The sequence below is a fragment of the Phyllobates terribilis genome, unplaced genomic scaffold (assembly GCF_046119375.1).
Source record: "Phyllobates terribilis strain yellow unplaced genomic scaffold, ASM4611937v1 Scaffold_5__5_contigs__length_657084704, whole genome shotgun sequence".
In the NCBI taxonomy this organism is placed as follows: Eukaryota; Metazoa; Chordata; class Amphibia; order Anura; family Dendrobatidae; genus Phyllobates; species Phyllobates terribilis.
Window position 1 is genome coordinate 74106718 of NW_027362765.1, and position 20759 is coordinate 74127476.

Sequence of the window (20759 nt, forward strand, 5' to 3'; positions counted from 1 at the left end):
GGGACAGTGGTAATGAGGGAAATTCAGTAGATGCCCAAGGCTGCAGGTTATAGACCCAAATCCAGGACTGTCCGCTGTATCCTGGACAGTTTGGACTAGAGATGAGCAGATGGATGGATTTCTGGGTCTCTGGCCCAGCGTCCAGGTCAGTGGTACCGGGCGGCTGGACAGGAAGCCGCAGATCTTTTATCTTTCAGGGCAGCGGGGCGTCATCTGTGCGTCCTGCTCATCTCTCGTTGGGACCTGTAGATTATTTATTGTTCCTTCATTCACAGTTGGAGCCGCCAGAACTTTCTCATCATTATATAGCTTCACTATATGACATCCGGCTTTTTTGTGTCTGTAAGGCCGTGTTCACATATTGCAGAAATACTGTGTCCTTTGTTTTCTGCAGATGTCCGCACCAAACTCCACAATAACAATCTCTTCCCCCTTATTTGATGCGTTTCTGGTGCAGATGTGAAGCCGCGTTTTTAAGATGCTTTTAATAGTACAGAAAAGCTTTAATTTTGCACTTAATGAAGTATCTGCATTTTTGTAGGCTCCACATAGAAGCGTCTGAAGACGCTGCTGAACTCTGCGGTAGTGATGAGCGAGCGTGTGTTGTTAACCCTTTCGGCAAGCACGCTCGGCATTTATGTTAGTGCCACCACGGCTGCATGTGTCACAGCAGTCTAACAGCCGCAGCGGCTCAAACATAGATGCTAAACATGCCGGAAATACTCTACGAACACCCGAGCGTGCGCACCGAAAGGGTTAACAATACACCCTCGCTCATCACTACTCTGCGGTTTTGGTGCATTTTTTCTCTATAGGCTTCTTCTGAAAAAAACGCATAGAGAAAAAAAATCCCTGCTACATTTTTAAGTCCAGAGTCAAAGTTTTTCTGTAATATTAAAAAGCGTTAAAAACTCTGCTTCATATCTGCCCCAAAATCGCATCAAATAAGCGGGAAAACGCATAAAATAAACGCAGCAAGCACACAATAGTCAGAGAAGATTGTTACTGCGTCGTGTGATGTGAACACCTGCAGAAAAAAAGCAGCAAAAAGAATGCAGCATTTATGCTACGTGTGAACACGGCCTCAGCATTACAGTTTTATTACATTTTTTATGGGTTTAATAAAGAAAAAATATCAATCACACCATTTTTTTCCGCCATTTACTGATCCCAGTAAATAATCTAATTGCTGTGCTCTGCGGGTCATTACGATTACAGGGACACCAAATATGTCCATGTTATGTCCTGATTTGTAATTCATTATTTTTTACAAAAAGCATTAAAAATGACAATATTTTTTTCATCATTAAATGTTTTTCTTTATTATTTTTTAGCAATTTTATAGGCTGAAAAAAGTCTCTTATTCTCCATGTAAAATAAGAATACATAGAAATACACTGCTGTGTACTATGTATCAGTGTATTTCTATCCTAAGCAGATCCTGCAGTACAAATCAAGTAGACAGAACTCTAGCAATGATTTCACTAGAGCTGGAGGCTTGGTAGGATAAGTGTCTTCTGTGTTAGTAATGTTTTAAGGTTGCAGGTTCAAGACCAGAAAAAAAATATATATAAATATATATATATTTTTGTAATTGCTTCACAAATTAGCTACTTTTATTTAAAGGATCAAAAAAATATTTTTTTTCAGCTCAGTATACAGGCACCATAAAAATACATTGCTATACACAATGTATTTCTATGGAGATGTATACTCTGCTTCTGTACTGTCTGTGCTTCTTGACTCTACAATGCATTGCCTGAATTGTAGAGTCATGTTAACTAAATCCTCCTATGTTCACCAGTGAGTGCTGTAGCTCAGTGGTTAGAGCTGCAGTCTCCCAACCCTGAGTTCCCAGTTTGAGTCCTTACAGATGCAATCACAGGAGAAGGAAGAAGTGAGTAATATAATTTAATTTATTCACACTGACCAGTGAATTGCCCTGCCCCCTCTAGGATGAGGAGCAATGATAGGTGAATATAAATAGAACCTGGGAGAACAGCTGAGCTGTGATGGGACTGAGCCCTGAAATCGGGACAGTCCTGCAGAATACAGGACGGTTGGGAGCTATGGTAATATCCAATCCTGGTGTTCTGTGGCAAATGCAAAGCGTCTTGCATGGTGTTGGGCTGTGAACACAACCCCCATCTGTGGACATCAGGCCCTCATACCACCCTCATGGAGTCGGTTTCTAACCGTTTGTGCAGACACATGCACATTTGTGGCCTGCTGGAGGTCATTTTGCAGGGCTCTGGCAGTGCTCCTCCTGTTCCTCCTTGCACAAAGGCTGAGGTAGCTGTCCTGCTGCTGGGTTGTTGCCCTCCTATGGCTCCCTCGCCATCTCCTAGTATTTGCTCCATGCTCTGGACACTGTGCTTACAGAAACAACTACCCTTCTTGCCACAGCTCGCACTGATGTACCATCCTGGATGAACTGCACTACCTGAGCAACTTCTGTGGGTTGTACTGTAGACACCGCCTCATGCTACTGTACCTCTAGGGGTGAAAGCAATGTCTGGAGGTCATTTTGCAGAGCTCTGGCAGTGCTCTTCCTGTTCCTCCTTGCACAAAGGCGGAGGTAGCAGTCCTGCTGCTGGGTTGTTGACCTCCTACGGCCCCCTCCACGTCTACTGGTGTACTGGCCTGTCTCCTGGTAGCTCCTCCAGCCTCTGGACACTACGCTGACAGACACAACAAACCTTCTTACCTTCTTGCCACAGCTCGCATTGATGTGCCATCCTGGATGAGCTGTACTACCTGAGAAACTTCTGTGGGTTGTAGAGTCCGTCTCATGCTACCACGAGTGTGAAAGCACAACCAACATTCAAAAGTGACCAAAACATCAGCCAGAAAGCATTGGTACTGAGATGTGGTCTGTAGTCCCCACCTGCAGAACCACTCCTTTATTGAGTGTGTCTTGATAATTGCCAATAATTTCCATCTATTGTCTATTCCATTTGCACAACAGCATGTGAAATTGATTGTCAATCAGTGTTGCTTCCTAAGTGGACAGTTTGATTTCACAGAAGTTTGATTTACTTGGAGTTATATTCTGTTGTTTAAGTGTTCCCTTTATTTTTTTGAGCAGTGTGTGTATGTATATATATGTATATATATATATATATATATATATATATATATATATACACACAGGTGTATCTAACAAAATTAGAATATCATCGAAAAATTTATTTATTTCAGTTCTTCAATACAAAAAGTGAAACTCATTATATAGAGTCATTACAGACAGAGTGATCTATTTCAAGTGTTTATTTCTGTTAATGTTGATGATTATGGATTACAGCCAATGAAAACTCAAAAGTCCTTATCTCAGTAAATTAGAATAATTAACAAAAAACACCTGCAAGGGCTTCCTAAGCGTTTAAAAAGGTCCCTTAGTCTGTTTCAGTAGGCTCCACAATCATGGGGAAGACTGCTGACTTGACAGATTTCCAGAAGGCAGTCATTGACACACTCCATAAGGTCCCAGAGTTCCAATTTTCATATGGAAATCAAGGTCCCAGAGTTTGGAGGAAGAGTGGAGAGTAGAGATGAGCGTTGTTCTACTCGAACTGTTCGCCAATCTCAAATTCGAGCTGTTTTGGGCGGTGTTCGAGCCGTTCGGCGAACACGAACGATTTGAGAAAAATTCGGCTGTTCGAGGTTATGTTCGATAACTGTTCGTGCACCAAAATCATAACTGGATTTTTTCTCAGTAATGATGAAAATTAATGTTAATACGCAGTTTGAGTGTACAGCGGGGTGGGGGGAGGGGCAGGGGATGGATCTCTGCAGGAATAATGAAGATCTCCATTTTTTTTTCTCTTTCCCGCATTTGCAGTGGGGAGGTGCAATCTGTCAGCCTATCAGCAGCGCACACACGGAGCGAAGTGCTTTTTTTCACACAAGCAAGGGCATGTGTGATTGGCAGTGTATGTCACATGTCCTTGCCCTATAAGACCAAGCCATTTTCCCCGTCGCCACCATTTTCTCACTGCTGCAGCTGCGTGTTAGACGGCACCGCTGTTGCTGTGTGCGCTATACCTTGTTAATTTCAAGCCAATTTTCGCACAAATCTACAGATAGCTTGGGAGTAGGGAATAGTTGTGATTGCAGTCCTTTTAAGGACTAGGTTACAGCATTTCCTACGACTTTTATCAGGCAGGTCTGTGCTCTTAAATAGATAGATTGTGGGAGTAAAGACTAATTGTAATTGCAGTCCTTTTCAGGACTAGGTTACATCAGTTCCTATCAGTTTTTGCCAGGCAGGTCTGTGCCAGTGCTGTGCAAGTTTTTTTCACAGCATTTGGCTGAATCTAGCAAAGCTAATCCTTTTTGGCCTATTGCAGAGTGTGTTAGTCAGTGGAGTAGCCTATCTGTGTTGCAAGATATACCACCTGTGTATAGAATACCAATTTTTTTACTGCACCTAGTGAAGTAAAATCTTTTGGGCATAGCATCATTCTATTAGTCCATCTATACTGACCTCCATCAGGTTGCAAATTGAATATAATTTTTTTCTGCATCTAGCTCTGAAAAAATATTTGGGCTTCTAGCAGTGTGTGGGACTTGTTCTATTAGTCAATCTATACTGACCTCCATCAGGTTGCAAACTGAATATAATTTTTTTCTGCATCTAGCTCTGAAAAAATATTTGGCCTTCTAGCAGTGTGTGGGACTTTCTCTATTAGTCCATCTATACTGACCTCCATCAGGTTGCAAATTAAAAATAATTTTTATCTGCATCTAGATCTGAAAAAATATTTGGCCTTCTAGCAGTGTGTGGGACTTTCTCTATTAGTCCATCTATACTGACCTCCATCAGGTTGCAAATTAAAAATAATTTTTATCTGCATCTAGCTCTGAAAAAATATTTGGCCTTCTAGCAGTGTGTGGGACTTTCTCTATTAGTCCATCTATACTGACCTCCATCAGGTTGCAAATTAAAAATAATTTTTATCTGCATCTACCTCTGAAAAAATATTTGGGCTTCTAGCTGTGTGTGGGACTTGTTCTATTAGTCCATCTATACTGACCTCCATCAGGTTGCAAACTGAATATAATTTTTTTCTGCATCTAGCTCTGAAAAAATATTTGGCCTTCTAGCAGTGTGTGGGACTTTCTCTATTAGTCCATCTATACTGACCTCCATCAGGTTGCAAATTAAAAATAATTTTTATCTGCATCTAGCTCTGAAAAAATATTTGGCCTTCTAGCAGTGTGTGGGACTTTCTCTATTAGTCCATCTATACTGACCTCCATCAGGTTGCAAATTAAAAATAATTTTTATCTGCATCTAGCTCTGAAAAAATATTTGGCCTTCTAGCAGTGTGTGGAACTTTCTCTATTAGTCCATCTATACTGACCTCCATCAGGTTGCAAATTAAAAATAATTTTTATCTGCATCTACCTCTGAAAAAATATTTGGGCTTCTAGCTGTGTGTGGGACTTGTTCTATTAGTCCATCTATACTGACCTCCATCAGGTTGCAAACTGAATATAATTTTTTTCTGCATCTAGCTCTGAAAAAATATTTGGCCTTCTAGCAGTGTGTGGGACTTTCTCTATTAGTCCATCTATACTGACCTCCATCAGGTTGCAAATTAAAAATAATTTTTTTTCTGCATCTACCTCTGAAAAAATATTGGGCTTCTAGCTGTGTGTGGGACTTGTTCTATTAATCCATCTATACAGACCTCCATCAGGTTGCAAACTGAATATAATTTTTTTCTGCATCTACCTCTGAAAAAATATTTGGGCTTCTAGCTGTGTGTGGGACTTGTTCTATTAGTCCATCTATACTGACCTCCATCAGGTTGCAAACTGAATATAATTTTTTTCTGCATCTAGCTCTGAAAAAACATTTGGCCTTCTAGCAGTGTGTGGGACTTGTTCTATTAGTCCACCTATACTGACCTCCATCAGGTTGCAAATTCAAAATAATTTTTTGTCTGCATCTAGCTCTGAAAAAATATTTGGCCTTCTAGCAGTGTGTGGGACTTTCTCTATTAGTCCATCTATACTGACCTCCATCAGGTTGCAAACTGAATATATTTTTTTTCTGCATCTACCTCTGAAAAAATATTTGGGCTTCTAGCTGTGTGTGGGACTTGTTCTATTAGTCCATCTATACTGACCTCCATCAGGTTGCAAATCGAATATAATTTTTTTCTCCATCTAACCCAGCCAATAGTTTTGGCCTAATACCACAGTTTGGTCACTCAGCTCTGCTCGGTTCCCATCCATTGTTTTTTTGTGCAAACAACTCCAGAGTTGTGAATTAGTTAACCACCAAAATGAGTGGAAAAAGGCCTGCTGCTGGTGGAAAGTGGAATAGGCGTGTTGGGAAGGGGAAAAAAGGTTGTGTCCGTGGGGTAGGTGTTAAAGCAACAGTAACATCTGCAGAAGAAAGACCATCTTCCAGCCAAACTAAAATGTCTACTTCTTTTAGCGGACAATGTGATAAGATCCCTTTCTTACGGCCACGCCAATCGCTACAAATTCCAGATGAGGCACAAAAACAGCAGGTGCTTCAACGGATATCAAGTGCTCCTTTAAGTGGGCTCTCCTCCACATCAACTTCAACATCACAAATACTCCAGTCCTCAAAGGTGTCACCCCAATTGCACTTGCTTCCTCACAGCTCCCAAATCTCCAGCTGCCCGTCTGAGTATGAGGTAGAACAGATGGTTGAATCTGCAGAGCTGTTTACTCATACTATAGCCTGGGAATCAGAGGTCGACTCCAACGCTTCTGTGAATCCAGACGAGGAAATGATCTGCACTGATGCCCAGAATCTTTATGAGTCGGATCCAGGACCAGACGCAGAAGGTTCTGACCATAATGTAGACCCTCATTCCCAAACTGTAACTCCTGTTGGTGGAGACAATGAGGAAGACGATGATGAGACTCAAATACCTGATTGGAGCGACAACTTTAGTTTTTTGTCAGGGCAGGAACAGGTTGGCTCTGAGGACGACGGGTGTGATAACGCACAGGGTGATGATGATGAGGTTGGAGATCCCACTTACTGTCAACCCACAGTCAGCCAAGAGATGAGGTCAGCAGAGGAGGTGGAGGAAGATGCTAGTGACGACGAGGTCAGGTTGCGCCTTCCTGGACAGAGACGTAGTACTGGAAGCACGTCAACAACTGCATCCTCAAACACAACTCTGCCTCTCACCACAAGTCGTGGTGGCTCTTCAGGTCACATGGGTGCTAAGCCTTGCATAGCCTGGGCATTTTTTCAGATCGATAAAGATGACCCAACTCGTGTTATCTGTAACATTTGTCAGCAAAAGCTAAGTAGAGGCCAAAAAATACATAGTTTGAGTACTTCATGCATGAACCGGCACATGGACATGAAGCATAAGTTGCAGTGGGAAGCTCAGTGTGCTACAATGCGGCCTAGCCGGCCGGGCCAACCACCGTCTGCCATAACTTGTGCATCCGCGGCCTCTTCATCCTCTGTGACTGGGGGGACAGCAGTCACACCTGTTTTGGGGCGCAGACCTGCCACCTCTTTACCCGCAACAGCCAGCGTGATTGGCAGGTCATCATTTTCTTTGGAGGTGGTAACACCAGCTGGTGTTGAGCGCTGTCCGACATCGATAGCACCACCTTTGGATCAAGGCAACCTAACATGTCCACCTGCATCTTCCTCACAGACCGGCAGTTTGCCGGGGACACCCTTATCAACCCCGTCTAAGCACAATAGCCAGCCCTCGGTCCCTCAGATGTGGACAAGTAAAAGACCATTTCCTCCTAGCCATGAGAAAGCTAAGAGGTTGAATTTCACCATCTGCAAGCTCTTGGCTACAGAAATGCTGCCTTTCCGCCTGGTGGACACAGAGGATTTTCGAGACCTTATGTCCGTCGCAGTGCCCTAGTACCAGATGCCCAGTCGGCACTACTTCTCAAAGAAAGGTGTGCCTGCGCTCCACCAGCATGTGGCACACAACATCACCGCTTCTTTGAGAAACTCTGTGTGTGACAGGGTGCATTTCACCACAGACACTTGGACGAGTAGGCATGGACAGGGGCGTTACATGTCGCTGACTGGGCACTGGGTAACTATGGTGACAGCAGGACAAGGGGCTGCTGTCCAAGTCTTGCCATCCCCACGAGTTGTGCGTCAATCCTCTTTATGTCAAAGTTCCTCCACTGCTTCTGCCTCCTCAACCTCCTCTCGGTCTTCCACCTGCACCCAAAGCCTGTCTGGTCATGCCACAAGCTTTCTAACTGCGCAGAAGGGATCCTGCACACCTCCTTACTATGCTGGCAGTAGGGCTCAACGTCATCAGGCGGTTTTTACTTTGAAATGTCTGGGAAATGTGAGTCACACAGCTGAGGAGTTGTGTTCAGCTCTGGAGAACCAATTTCATGAATGGTTGTCTCCACTGGACCTGAAACCAGGGAAGGCCGTGTGCGACAATGCTGCAAACCTGGGTGCGGCCCTTCGCCGGGGCAATGTCACACACGTGCCTTGTATGGCTCACGTGTTGAACCTGGTTGTCCAGCAATTTTTAGCCCACTATCCCAGACTAGATGGCCTTCTGCAGAGGGCACGGTCGCTGTGTGCTCACTTCCGCCGTTCGCATCCCGCAGCTCAGCGACTTACATCTCTACAGAAGTCGTTGGGCCTGCCACTTCACCGGCTAAAATGCGATGTGCCTACCCGGTGGAATTCAACTCTGCACATGTTGCAGCGACTGTGGCAGCACCGACAAGCCCTGGTGCAATACGTTCTGACGTATAGCCTGGGCCAACGAGATCCAGAGGTGGGGCAAAACACGCTGGAGGAGTGGTCTCAGATCAGGGACCTATGCACCCTTCTGCACAGTTTTGAAATGGCGACGAAGATGTTTAGTGCTGACGATGCCATTATCAGCATGACTATTCCGGTGATTTACATGCTGGAGCACATGTTAAACAGAATTCGGAGCCGGTGGTGGCACAAGAGGAGGTGGAGGAAGTAGAGGAGGAGGAGTTGTATGCGGAAGGGCTAACATCTGCAAGGTCCAGACGGTCAGCAGCACCAAGGCGGCAGGCATGTGAGGGTGGGGGAGATGGTTTTACCAGGGCGCATGGTAGCAGCCAAACTAGTGAGGAAGGTGCTGGAGCCCAGGAAGAAGTGGAGGACGAACTGATGGAAGACTCATCAGATGAGGGAGACCTTGATCACATTTCTGTTGTGCGAGGTTGGGGGGAGAGGACAGAGGAAGGAAGCATGATTGTTACCTCGCCACCAAACACAACAGGGACTTGGTGCTCCTGGATGCGCAACACACATGAGTGCCTTCTTGCTGCACTACCTGCAACATGACCCTCGAATTGTGAGAATTAGAAATAATCCTGACTACTGGGTTGCCACACTGTTAGATCCCCGGTACAAAAGTAAATTTGCCAAAATTATTCCTGCCATAGAAAGGGATGCACGCATGCAGGAGTATCAGCAGAGACTGTTGCAGAATCTTACATGTGCTTTTCCACAAAACACCAGTGGTGCACGTAGTGAATCTCACAGTTCCAACTTGCCAACCGTGGGACCGTCAAGTGTTCAGCACTCAAACCGTAACAGAACCACAGTATCTGCTGGTAACATCAATTTTGCGGAATCATTTCACCACTTTTTTAGCCCATCCTTTGCAAGGCCACAGGAGACAAGAAGTCTGACACATAGTCAACGCCTAGAGACGATGGTACAGGAGTATCTCCAAGTAAACATTGAAGCCATGACTGTGTCACTGGACCCTTGCTCTTTTTGGGCTTCCAATCTGGATAAATGGCCGGAGCTAGCCACTTACGCCTTGGAGATCTTGTCATGCCCCGCAGCCAGCGTTCTGTCTGAACGTGTGTTCAGCGCTGCTGGTGGTGTGCTGACAGATAAGCGCACGCGGCTCTCCACTGATAATGTAGACAGACTCACGTTCATAAAGATGAACAAATCATGGATCCGAAACGACTTTTCTACCCCTGTGTCATCCTGGGGAGAGTAAAAGCTTGATGATTGGTTAAAATCACCCTACCAACCGTTTTAAGCTTTCAAATTACTAATCATGTTTATCTGTATCTTGGCTGGAAAATAATTTGGGCTTTGTAGCAGTGTGCAGCACTGATTCTATTAGGCCATCTATAATAAGCTCCACCAGATTTAAAATTACTAATCATGTTTATCTGTATCTTGGCTGGAAAATAATTTGGGCTTTGTAGCAGTGTGCAGCACTGATCCTATTAGGCCATCTATACTAAGCTCCACCACATTTAAAATTAATAATAATTTTTAGCTGCATCTAGCCCGGAAAAAAATTTTGGGGCTCCGAGATGCGCAAGACACATAAGTGCCTTCTTGCTGCACTACCTGCAACATGAACCCTCATATTCTCAGAATTCGAAGTAATCATGACTACTGGGTTGCCACACTCTTAGATCCCCCAAACTTTTCGATCAACCTTTTCATTTTAATAAAGACCAAAAAATGGTCATTTTTGAAATTATAAGCATTAGCAGGTTATTAGAAACTGAAATCAAACAGTTTTCAACTCAAAACTTTATTCTAGGTGATGTTACATTTTCACATAGGACCCCTTGTTCGAAAGGAGCTTCTGAACTCTCTCGTCCATTGAATTTGTCAGGTTTTGGATGGTTTCTGCTTCAATTGTTTTGCATGAGGACAGAATACCCTCCCAGAGGTGTTGCTTAGATGTGAACTGCCTCCCGCCATCATAGACACTCCTTTTGATGATGCTCCAGAGGTTCTGAATGGGGTAGAGGTCAGGGGAGCATGGGGGTCACACCATAAGTTTGTCCCCTTTTATGCCCATATTAGCCAGAGATGCAGATGTTTTATGTGCAGCATGAGATGGTGCATTATCATGCAAAAAAATGATCTTGCTGTGAAATACACGGTTCTTCTTCTTGAACCATGGCAGGAAGTGCTGTTTGAGAAAATCCACATACATTATGGAGTTCATCTTTAGCGCCTTCAGGGATCCTAAAGGGGCCGACAATCTCTCTCCCCATGATTCCAGCCCAAAACATTACTCCACCTCCTCCTTGTTGGCGCTGTAGCCGTGTTTGCGTGGGGTGTCCATCAACCAGCCATCCTCCACTCCATCCATCTGGACCATCGAGCGCTGCACGGCACTCATCCGTGAACAAAACAGTTTTGAAATCAGTCTTCATGTAATGTTTAGCCCACTGGAGCCGTTTCTGCTTGTGTGAAGTGGATAGAGGAGGTCGACAGGATGGCGTATGCACAGCTGCAAACCTCTGAAGGACCCTGCATCTTGTTGTTCGGGGGACGTTGGAGGCACCAGCAGCTTCAAAAACTTGTCTGCTGCTATGACAAGGCTTTTTTGCCGCTGCTCTTTTAACCTGATGTAATTGCCTGTAGGAAAGAGTCCTCAATTTGCCTTTATCAGCACGCACACGTGTGTACTGTGAATCAGCTACATACTTCTTGATTGCCAAGACACTTCATCCTGATCATCGCACAATGTTGATTGTAGTCATGCCTTGACCTAAACACTCCACAATTTGTTGCTTCTCAGCAGCCGACACATCCTTTTTCTTTCCCATTTTGGCAGAAAATGTAGGCTGCTTAATAATGTGAGACAGCCTTCTTAAGTAGTCTTGCCTTTCATTGGACACACCTGCCAAACTAATTAGCACAGGTGTCTGCAATTGCTTACAGTGATATAAAGAGCCCTGACACACATCACCATCAATGAGTTTAACTGATAAACAAACAAATTCTTCCCTTATCACTCCTAAACACTTTTTGCATAATAATTTGGAACATGTGCTTTTCCACAAAACACCAGTGGTTCACGTAGTGAATCTTACAGTTCTAACTTGCCAACCGTGGTCTGTATGGAGTTGTTCAATAAAGGGCCCAAAATTAAGATAACATAGATGGGAGAGGTCTCTATGAATAGGAATTCCTAAGTATTTGATACCCTGTGAGGGCCAGGCAAAGGGAAAGTTGGACTGGATGGAATCCTATATGGATTTGGGGAGGGAGACATCGAGGGCCTCAGACTTCGCTGCATTGATTTTAAAATTTGACCATGTAACAAAGTGATCTATTTCAGCCATAACAGCATGGATGGATATATGTGATTGAGTGATATATACTAGGACATCATCAGCAAATAGAGAGCACTTGTACTCGGTGCCTCCCACCTCAATCCACCTAATATTGGGGTTATGGCGAATTGATGAGAGCAGATGCTCCATCACTAGGATGTATAAGAGAGGGGACAGAGGACATCCCTGCCTTGTCCCATTGGTGATTGTGAAAGGTGATGAAAATGTTCTGATGCACCCCCTGGGCCTTGGGACACCCGGAGCCGGACCCTTTTTGGTGGATGCTGGTGGTTGTAGTCTTCGTGGCGGCGACCCGGTTCCGTGGCTCAGGGTGATCAAACCAGTGGCGGAACTATTTATGTGGTTTTGATGTTTAAATGTCCGACTACGCCACCCGTGGATTGCGGTCAGAGTGAACCGCCGCTGCAGGGCAGACCGCTGAGGCTGGTGTTGTGGGTGCAGCAGAGCGTAGCATAACTCCCCACGGGAGGAGTATAGCCTCAGGGCAGTGTATGCGGAGGATGGGGGTGATGGTGCAGGGCAGCAGCAGTAACGACACGGAGTCAGTGATGCAGTCCAGGGCCTTTACTCACAGTTCTTATTATCCAGACCACGTCTGCAGGTAATGGCTGCCCACGTCGTACTGTGCTCACCAGGTGAGGGGCTCAGACAACTCCCAGATAACTTTGGAGCGCTTCACAGGACCCCCTTTGTGTGTCCTTTGTCTGGCCTTTCTTACCAACCCTTCTGTCCGGCTGCCTCGGGCCTCCTCTTGGTAAACTTGGCGCCAGTTTCCCTGACCCTATGTGGTGCCTTCCTAGCGGGTGTAGCGAGGGGCTGCGCCACATAAAATGTCAGAGCCTCCGGTTTCTAGCTGAGGGTCGTTTCCTGCCTCCACTAGTTTCGGGGACCGGTCTCCCCCTTTGGCCTGACCCCTCCACGCAGGTGGATTCGGGCGTGCGGTGGCGACTCGCCCGTCCGCACCCCTGGGATCCCTTCATTCCTCGTTCCTGGAGCCTCCTCCGCTCCTCTTCCTTCCTTCTCCCTCTTCCAGGCCTGGGCCTCTGTTACTAGGCCCGCCTCCGGAGCAGAGCTCATGCAGAGCCCCTGCTCCCTGCCACTTCTGCTCAGACTTCTCTGCACTGAACTAAGATGGTGCCCACCTTTTATACTCCCTTCTCAATGCACCCAGGAACTGCTTCCTCCCTGCTCCTGCACTACAGGGTTCCCCTTCCTCAGTGTTCCCTCCCCCCACTCCAGCCAGGGACAGGGACTGTCGTGTCCATCTCAGAGGCATATTGGTCGCCCTGCCCCACGGCAATGTGGTGTAATGCATGCAGGTGTCGGGTCCTGATCCACACTCCATCCTTACCTGAGAGTGAGATATCACACCTCTGGGTGAGGTGCAATACCTCTGTAGCAACCGAGCCCTCAGGGTGCTACAGTTCCATTTATCTTCAGCCTAGGTGAGGTATTGTGATACAGGGCCGTGATTTTGACTATAAAAGGGTCCCCTAGACCCCTACCCCAAGCTTTTTAAGAGAATCATATATGGCGTGCCAGGAGACTCTATGGAATGCTTTCTCAGCATCCAACGAGAGTATCTAATTACAAATTTTTAACTGCATCTAGCCCAGGAAATACTTTGTGCCTAGTAGCAGTGTCTGCTAGTCAGCGGATTATCCCGGCTGTTAAGCAAGCTACACCACCTGTAGTTTGGACACTTAATTTTTTCAAAGGAAATGCTTCGGGACCACGGGATACTCAGTGAAGAGCATCAGGAGGCACCCCAAGGCATAGGGGCTGGGACTGGCAGTAGGATGCCTTGCGGTGGACAGCCGAGCTCGATCCTTATAAAAGCTTTTTAACTGCAGCAGCTTTAGTGGACGCTACTGGAGCTGGAATTACGCGGCTGCTGGCATGAGACTTGCCCTCCAATAGATCCTTGCAAATGGATTTAAAGTGTATTCATTCAAATTAGAGAGACAATTTAAATTAAAAAGCTTAGAGCTGCCTCCACCACAGGGGGGCTCGCTCGACCCACCAGCGGACAGGCACCAGTATTGGGAGAGGGGGGCTGGCCGTCAGGGTTCACCGCGGCTCTGGCACAAACCCGGCGACACGGAGGTGGCACGGGCAGGAGCGGACTGAACGTGTCGGCTTCTCACTTTTTGGATTTTAGAAGGGCATGACATGCCTATATTTGTGTCTCCCCCTCCTTTTACTCCTCCACCTCTTTTCTTTTCGCATGACTATATGTACTTGTCACTTTTCCATGTGTTAGTTGTGTCTTCTGAGCAGTTTGTCAGCTTTTGGACACCTTTGAAGGTGTTTTCTATGTGTTTCTATGTGTTTTTGTTTGCCTGCCATTGGTTTTAACGGTGTTCGAAGGTGTTCGACGAACAGTTCGGCGAACACAGGGGTGTTCGACGAACCGAACCGAACTCGAACACTACGGGGGTGGCTCAACACTAGTGGAGAGGCACACAATCCAAGCTGCTTGAGGTCTAGTGTGAAGTTTCCACAATCAGTGATGGTTTGGGGAGCCATGTCATCTGCTGGTGTAGGTCCACTGTGTTTTATCAAGACCAAAGCAAGCGCTGCCGTCTACCAGGAAATTTTACAGCACTTCATGCATCCCTCTGTCGACAAGCTTTTTGGAGATGGAAATTTCATTCTCCAGCAGGACTTAGCACCTGTCCACACTGCCAAAAGTACCAATACCTGGTTTAAAACCAACAGTATCACTTTGCTTGATTGGCCAGAAAACTCGCCTGACCTGGGCTTCCATAACACCTCAGCAGTGCCACAGGCTGATCGCCTCCATGCCACGCCGCATTGATGCAGTAATTCATGTAAAAGGAGCCCCGACCAAGTAGTGAGTGCATTTACTGAACATACATTTCAGTAGGCCAACATTTCGGATTTGAAAAACATTTTTCAAGCTTTTGTTATAAATTATTCTAATTTACTGAGATAATGACTTTTGTGTTTTCATTGGCCGTAAGCCATAATCATCAACATTAACAGAAATAAACACTTGAAATAGATCACTCTGTTTGTAATGACTCTATACATGAGTTTCACTTTTTGTATTGAAGAACTGAAATAAATTAACTTTTTGACAATATTCTAATTTTGTGAGATGCCCCTGTGTGTGTATATATATATATTTATTTACAGGAATGTCCGGGGTCACTGGAGAACACTGCTGTTATCATTTATGCTACTTTTGTGATGTCAGTTATGATGATTTTGTCAGATGCTCCGTCAGTGGCCGACCCTCACCGCAAATCTCCACCCAATCTTCGTTTGGAGTTGATTTTTTGAAGACCTCACTCCAGCAACTCCACTCTATTCACTTCACTAGTGAGCCGTCTAGAGTGGAGCCTCAAAAATCACCTCCGATCTAGAGGGCTCATTACAGAAACGGCTATAATGCAGTTACTGCAGTACAGGGTTATAACGAGGCCCCGGAATGAATGAAATTACAGGTGCCTTGTTTTCTTGAATAGTAATTACATTATTTATATATACAGTACAGACCAAAAGTTTGGACACACCTTCTCATTTAAAGATTTTTCTGTATTTTCATGACTATGAAAATTGTACATTCACACTGAAGGCATCAAAACTATGAATTAACACATGTGGAATTATATACTTAACAAAAAAGTGTGAAACAACTGAAAATATGTCTTATATTCTAGGTTCTTCAAAGTAGCCACCTTTTGCTTTGATGACTGCTTTGCACACTCTTGGCATTCTCTTGATGAGCTTCAAGAGGTAGTCACCGGAAATGGTTTTCACTTCACAGGTGTGCCCTGTCAGGTTTAATAAGTGGGATTTCTTGCCTTATAAATGGGGTTGGGACCATCAGTTGTGTTGTGCAGAAGTCAGGTGGATACACAGCTTATAGTCCTACTGAATTAACTGTTAGAATTTGTATTATGGAAAGAAAATAGTAGCTAAGTAAAGAAAAACGAGTGGCCATCATTAATTTAAGAAATGAAGGTCAGTCAGTCCGAAAAATTAGGAAAACTTTGAAAGTGTCCCCAAGTGCAGTTGCAAAAACCATCAAGCGCTACAAAGAAACTAGCTCACATGAGGACCCCCCCAGGAAAGGAAGACCAAGAGTCACCTCTGCTTCTGAGGATAAGTTTATCCGAGTCACCAGCCTCAGAAATCGCAGGTTAACAGCAGCTCAGATTAGAGACCAGGTCAATTCCACACAGAGTTCTAGCTGCAGACACATCTCTTCAACATCTGTTAAGAGGAGACTTTGTGCAGCAGGCCTTCATGGTAAAATAGCTGCTAGGAAACCACTGATAAGGACAGGCAACAAGCAGAAGAGACTTGTTTGGGATAAAGAACACAAGGAATGGACATTAGACCATTGCAAATCTGTGCTTTGGTCTGATGAGTCCAAATTTGAGATCTTTGGTTCCAACTACCGTGTCTTTGTGCGACGCAGAAAAGGTGAATGGATGGACTCTACATGCCTGGTTCCCACCGTGAAGCATGGAGGAGGAGGTGTGATGGTGTGGGGGTGCTTTGCTGGTGACACTGTTGGGGATTTATTCAAAATTGAAGGCATACTGAACCAGCATGGCTACCACAGCATCTTGCAGCGGCATGCTATTCCATCTGGTTGGCATTTAGTTGGACCATCATTTATTTTTCAACAGGTCAGTGACCCCAAACACACCTCCAGGCTGCGTAAGGGCTATTTGACCAAGAAGGAGAGTGATGGGGTGCTACGCCAGATGACCTGGCCTCCACAGTCACCAGACCTGAATCCAATCGAGATGGTTTGGGGTGAGCTGGACCGCAGAGTGAAGGCCAAAGGGCCAACAAGTGCTAAGCATCTCTGGGAACTCATTCAAGATTGTTGGAAGACCATTTCCGGTGACTACCTCTTGAAGCTCATCAAGAGAATGCCAAGAGTGTGCAAAGCAGTCATCAAAGCAAAAGGTGGCTACTTTGAAGAACCTAGATTATGACATATTTTCAGTTGCTTCACACTTTTTTGTTAAGTATATAATTCCACAGGTGTTAATTCATAGTTTTGATGCCTTCAGTGTGAATGTACAATTTTCATAGTCATGAAAATACATAAAAATCTTTAAATGAGAAAGTGTGTCCAAACTTTTGGTCTGTACTGTATATATACAGAAATTTCCGGGGTCACTGGAGAACACTGCTGGTAATATATACAGTATATACAGGAATGTCCGGGGTCACTGGAGAACACTGCTGGTAATATATATATACAGAAATGTCCCGGTCACTGGAAAACACTGCTGGTAATATATATATACAGAAATGTCCGGGGTCACTGGAGAACACTGCTGGTAATATATATATACAGAAATGTCCGGGGTCACTGGAGAACACTGCTGGTAATATATATATATATATATATATATATATATATATATATATATATATATATATATATACAGGAATGTCTGGGGTCACTGGAGAACACTGCTGGTAATATATATATACAGGAATGTCCCGGTCACTGGAGAACATTTCTTCTGTAATTTATGCCACTTTTGTGATGTAAATGATGATTATTCTGTCGGCTGCTCCGTCACTGGCTGAGACTTGTGGACATACAGGGAAATTTGAATTCTATCAAAACTGAACAATCAGAGCTATGTATAATCTTTGATATTTCAAAAAACGATAATAAAAAAACTAACTTTATTAATTTAAAAAAAATTTACAAAGTGGCCGAGCTTTCTCCCTCTCACTCTTCATTAAAGGCGATATCCGGGACTTTATGAAAAACAAAAAATGTGCCTAAGCACTAACAGGCAGGTAATTGCTACTTACCTGCCTGTTGTGCCCGGCGCTGTTGTTCCCTGGCAGAGAGCGGGCACAGACCGCTCCTGTCAGGGATTCAGCTGACGTCACATCGACAGAGTGGAGGCTTCTTTTCCGCTCCACTATGTTGACAGGGTCGGATTGCCAACGTCATTCTGGTTGACAGATGGATTCCCGCTGAGTAACTGGGGGGAGAGGCTGTCTATCAGAATGAGTCAGACATCACGTCCAGTCGTGTCAGCAGAGGCAGCTAAATGCCCGGCACAAGCAGTCTGTGAATGCTTTGTGCCGGGGAAAAACAACGCCGGGCACAACAGGCAGGTAGGTAGCAACAACCTGCTTGTTAGTGCTTAGGCACAATTTTTGTTTTTTTATGCAGTACCGGATATCCCCTTTAAGACTTGCAAAATTCTGTTCTTCATGAATTGGGGCTATAATCTTGTGTAGCTGTTTGACAAGAAATAATGAAACTTCATACAGCAACTCCATTCTAGCTGTCTCACTACAGAGATGACTAGATCGGAGTCACTGCATAGAAGTTCATGATTACTGTACACACAGTACTGTCTATAAGGACGTCCTCTGTACAGCAGCTCCATTCCAACTGTCTCAATACAGAGGTGACTAGATCGGAGTTGCTGCACAGAAGTTCATGATTTCTGTGCACACAGTACTGTTTATAAGGGCGTCCTCTATACAGCAACTCCACTCTAGCTGTCTCACTACAGAGATGACTAGATTGTAATTACTGCACAGAGGTTCATGATTTCTGGACACACAGAACTGTCTATAGAAATGTCATCTGTACACCAACTCCAATCTAGCTGTCTCACTACAGAGATGATGAGATCGGAGTTGCTGCACTGAGGCTCATCATTTCTGTGAACACTAATGTCTATTCTACGGGTTAGACCACAGCCCCACTATCAGTATTCGGTCAGTATTTTTTCTCAGGAGTAGAGCCAAAACCAGGAGTGGGTGATAAATGCAGAATTGGTGACTTGTTTCTATTCTACCTTTTCTCTGATTGTTCCTCACCTGGTTTTGGCTCCCACTCCTGAGAAAAAATACTGACCAAATACTGACCAAATACTGATAGTGGGGCCGTGGCCTTACACTAAGGCTGCCATGCACACAAGGCTAAACTCGAGAGTTTCAGCCACAGTCTGATGTGTATGGGGCTTCTCGACTTTCCTGACACTTTATGTGAGGGAAGGAAAGGATATGACGTGTTGGAATACCAATTGTTGATCCTCTTATTCTCTCTAATGATAAGCCGCCGATTGATGAACCAGACATCTGCTAATAGAGAGCACAAGAACGTCTGGTGAACTGCTCTTGTGAAAGTGATAGTCAGGAGAGATAGCTGTCTGCCCTCTAATATATTTGAGGGCCTTAAAGGGACTCTGTCAGTAGAGAATGACTGTTCAAACCAAGCACAGGCGCTCAATGCACTCTTGGTGTTGCCAAATATTTAAGTGCATCGTCCCACCTACTTGTTTTCCATCTATCTCTGCAGTTCTCTGGTTCTATAAAGCCAGAGCTGTCAATCAAAATAGAGGGAGGGTGGAGATAGAGGAAAAAAACAAGTAGATGGGAAGGAGCACTTAAATGTGTGGCCACACCAAGTGTGCACAGAGCACCTGTGCTTGCATTGAATAGTCATTTTGTGCTGACAGAGTCCTTTTAAAGGGGTTGTGCAGTGAAAACAAGTCATCACCTAACTATGAGATAGGTGATAACTTGCTGATCAGTGAGTGTGCAACCACTGGGACCTGCACCGATTGGCGAAACGGGGACTTTCTGTCCCATTAGAAAATGGAGCGGCTGGTTGGATGCCCGACCACTACTCTGTTCATACTCAATGGGGCTGCTGGAAAAGCAGAGTGCTCTGCAGCCCCATAGGACAAGAATGGAGCTCAGATTGAGCATGTGCACTGCTGCTCAATTCTAAGGGTTCGCTCACACTAGCGTATAAATAATCAGTCCCATTCTCATCCAGAAGAGTGGGACGATTTTTCCTCACTTGTCATCTGTTTTTTTTTTACCGCAGCAGCTATTAATCTTTTACAGAACCATCTACAGCTTCCCATCTTACAGAATTGTAATGTATCCGTAAAAATCTGATGCCACTGATGGACTGTACAGCATCTGATTTTTTTTCTCACACCCATCAGATTTCAGAGTGAAATCACAGCATGCTGAATATAGCTGAGAAAATACACAGATCTGCACGGCCTCATTATAAGATTGGTCTGAGTGCAATCTGATTTTGTATCGAATTGCACTCATCCGAGTTATATGCGAGGCCTTATAGAGATAAAGGTGCCCCATTCTGCTGATCAGTGCAGGTCCCCGCTGTTGGACACCACTGATCACTTATTCTGTAGATAGGTGATAAAGGGATTGACTGATTAAAATAAGATGTTTGCTTGGAAGCATCATTATAAGATACTAAAATCTCACTATGAGCGAAATGTGTATTATGTATTCCTGGGGTGTCCAATTTTCCCAAGGGGCCACATGAGAGACTGACTGTTTTAGAGAGCCAAACCAATAGGCTGAAATTAATTCTGCCTGCTCAATATCAATATAATTGTTACTATTTTATATTATTTGTATCACTTAACACTGAGCAGAGTTAATTCCGCTGACTCGCTGCTACATGTTACGATAGGGATTATTGCAACTTGTATCCTTACTTGTAGCAGCGAATCAGCACCTGATAGTTCACTGCTTTTTCTAAAATTCATTCATCATTTGTTCCCGTTATTCAGCCATTGTACCTTGATAAACAGCTACACACAGTATGATGTCCCCCACAGCTTTCTCAC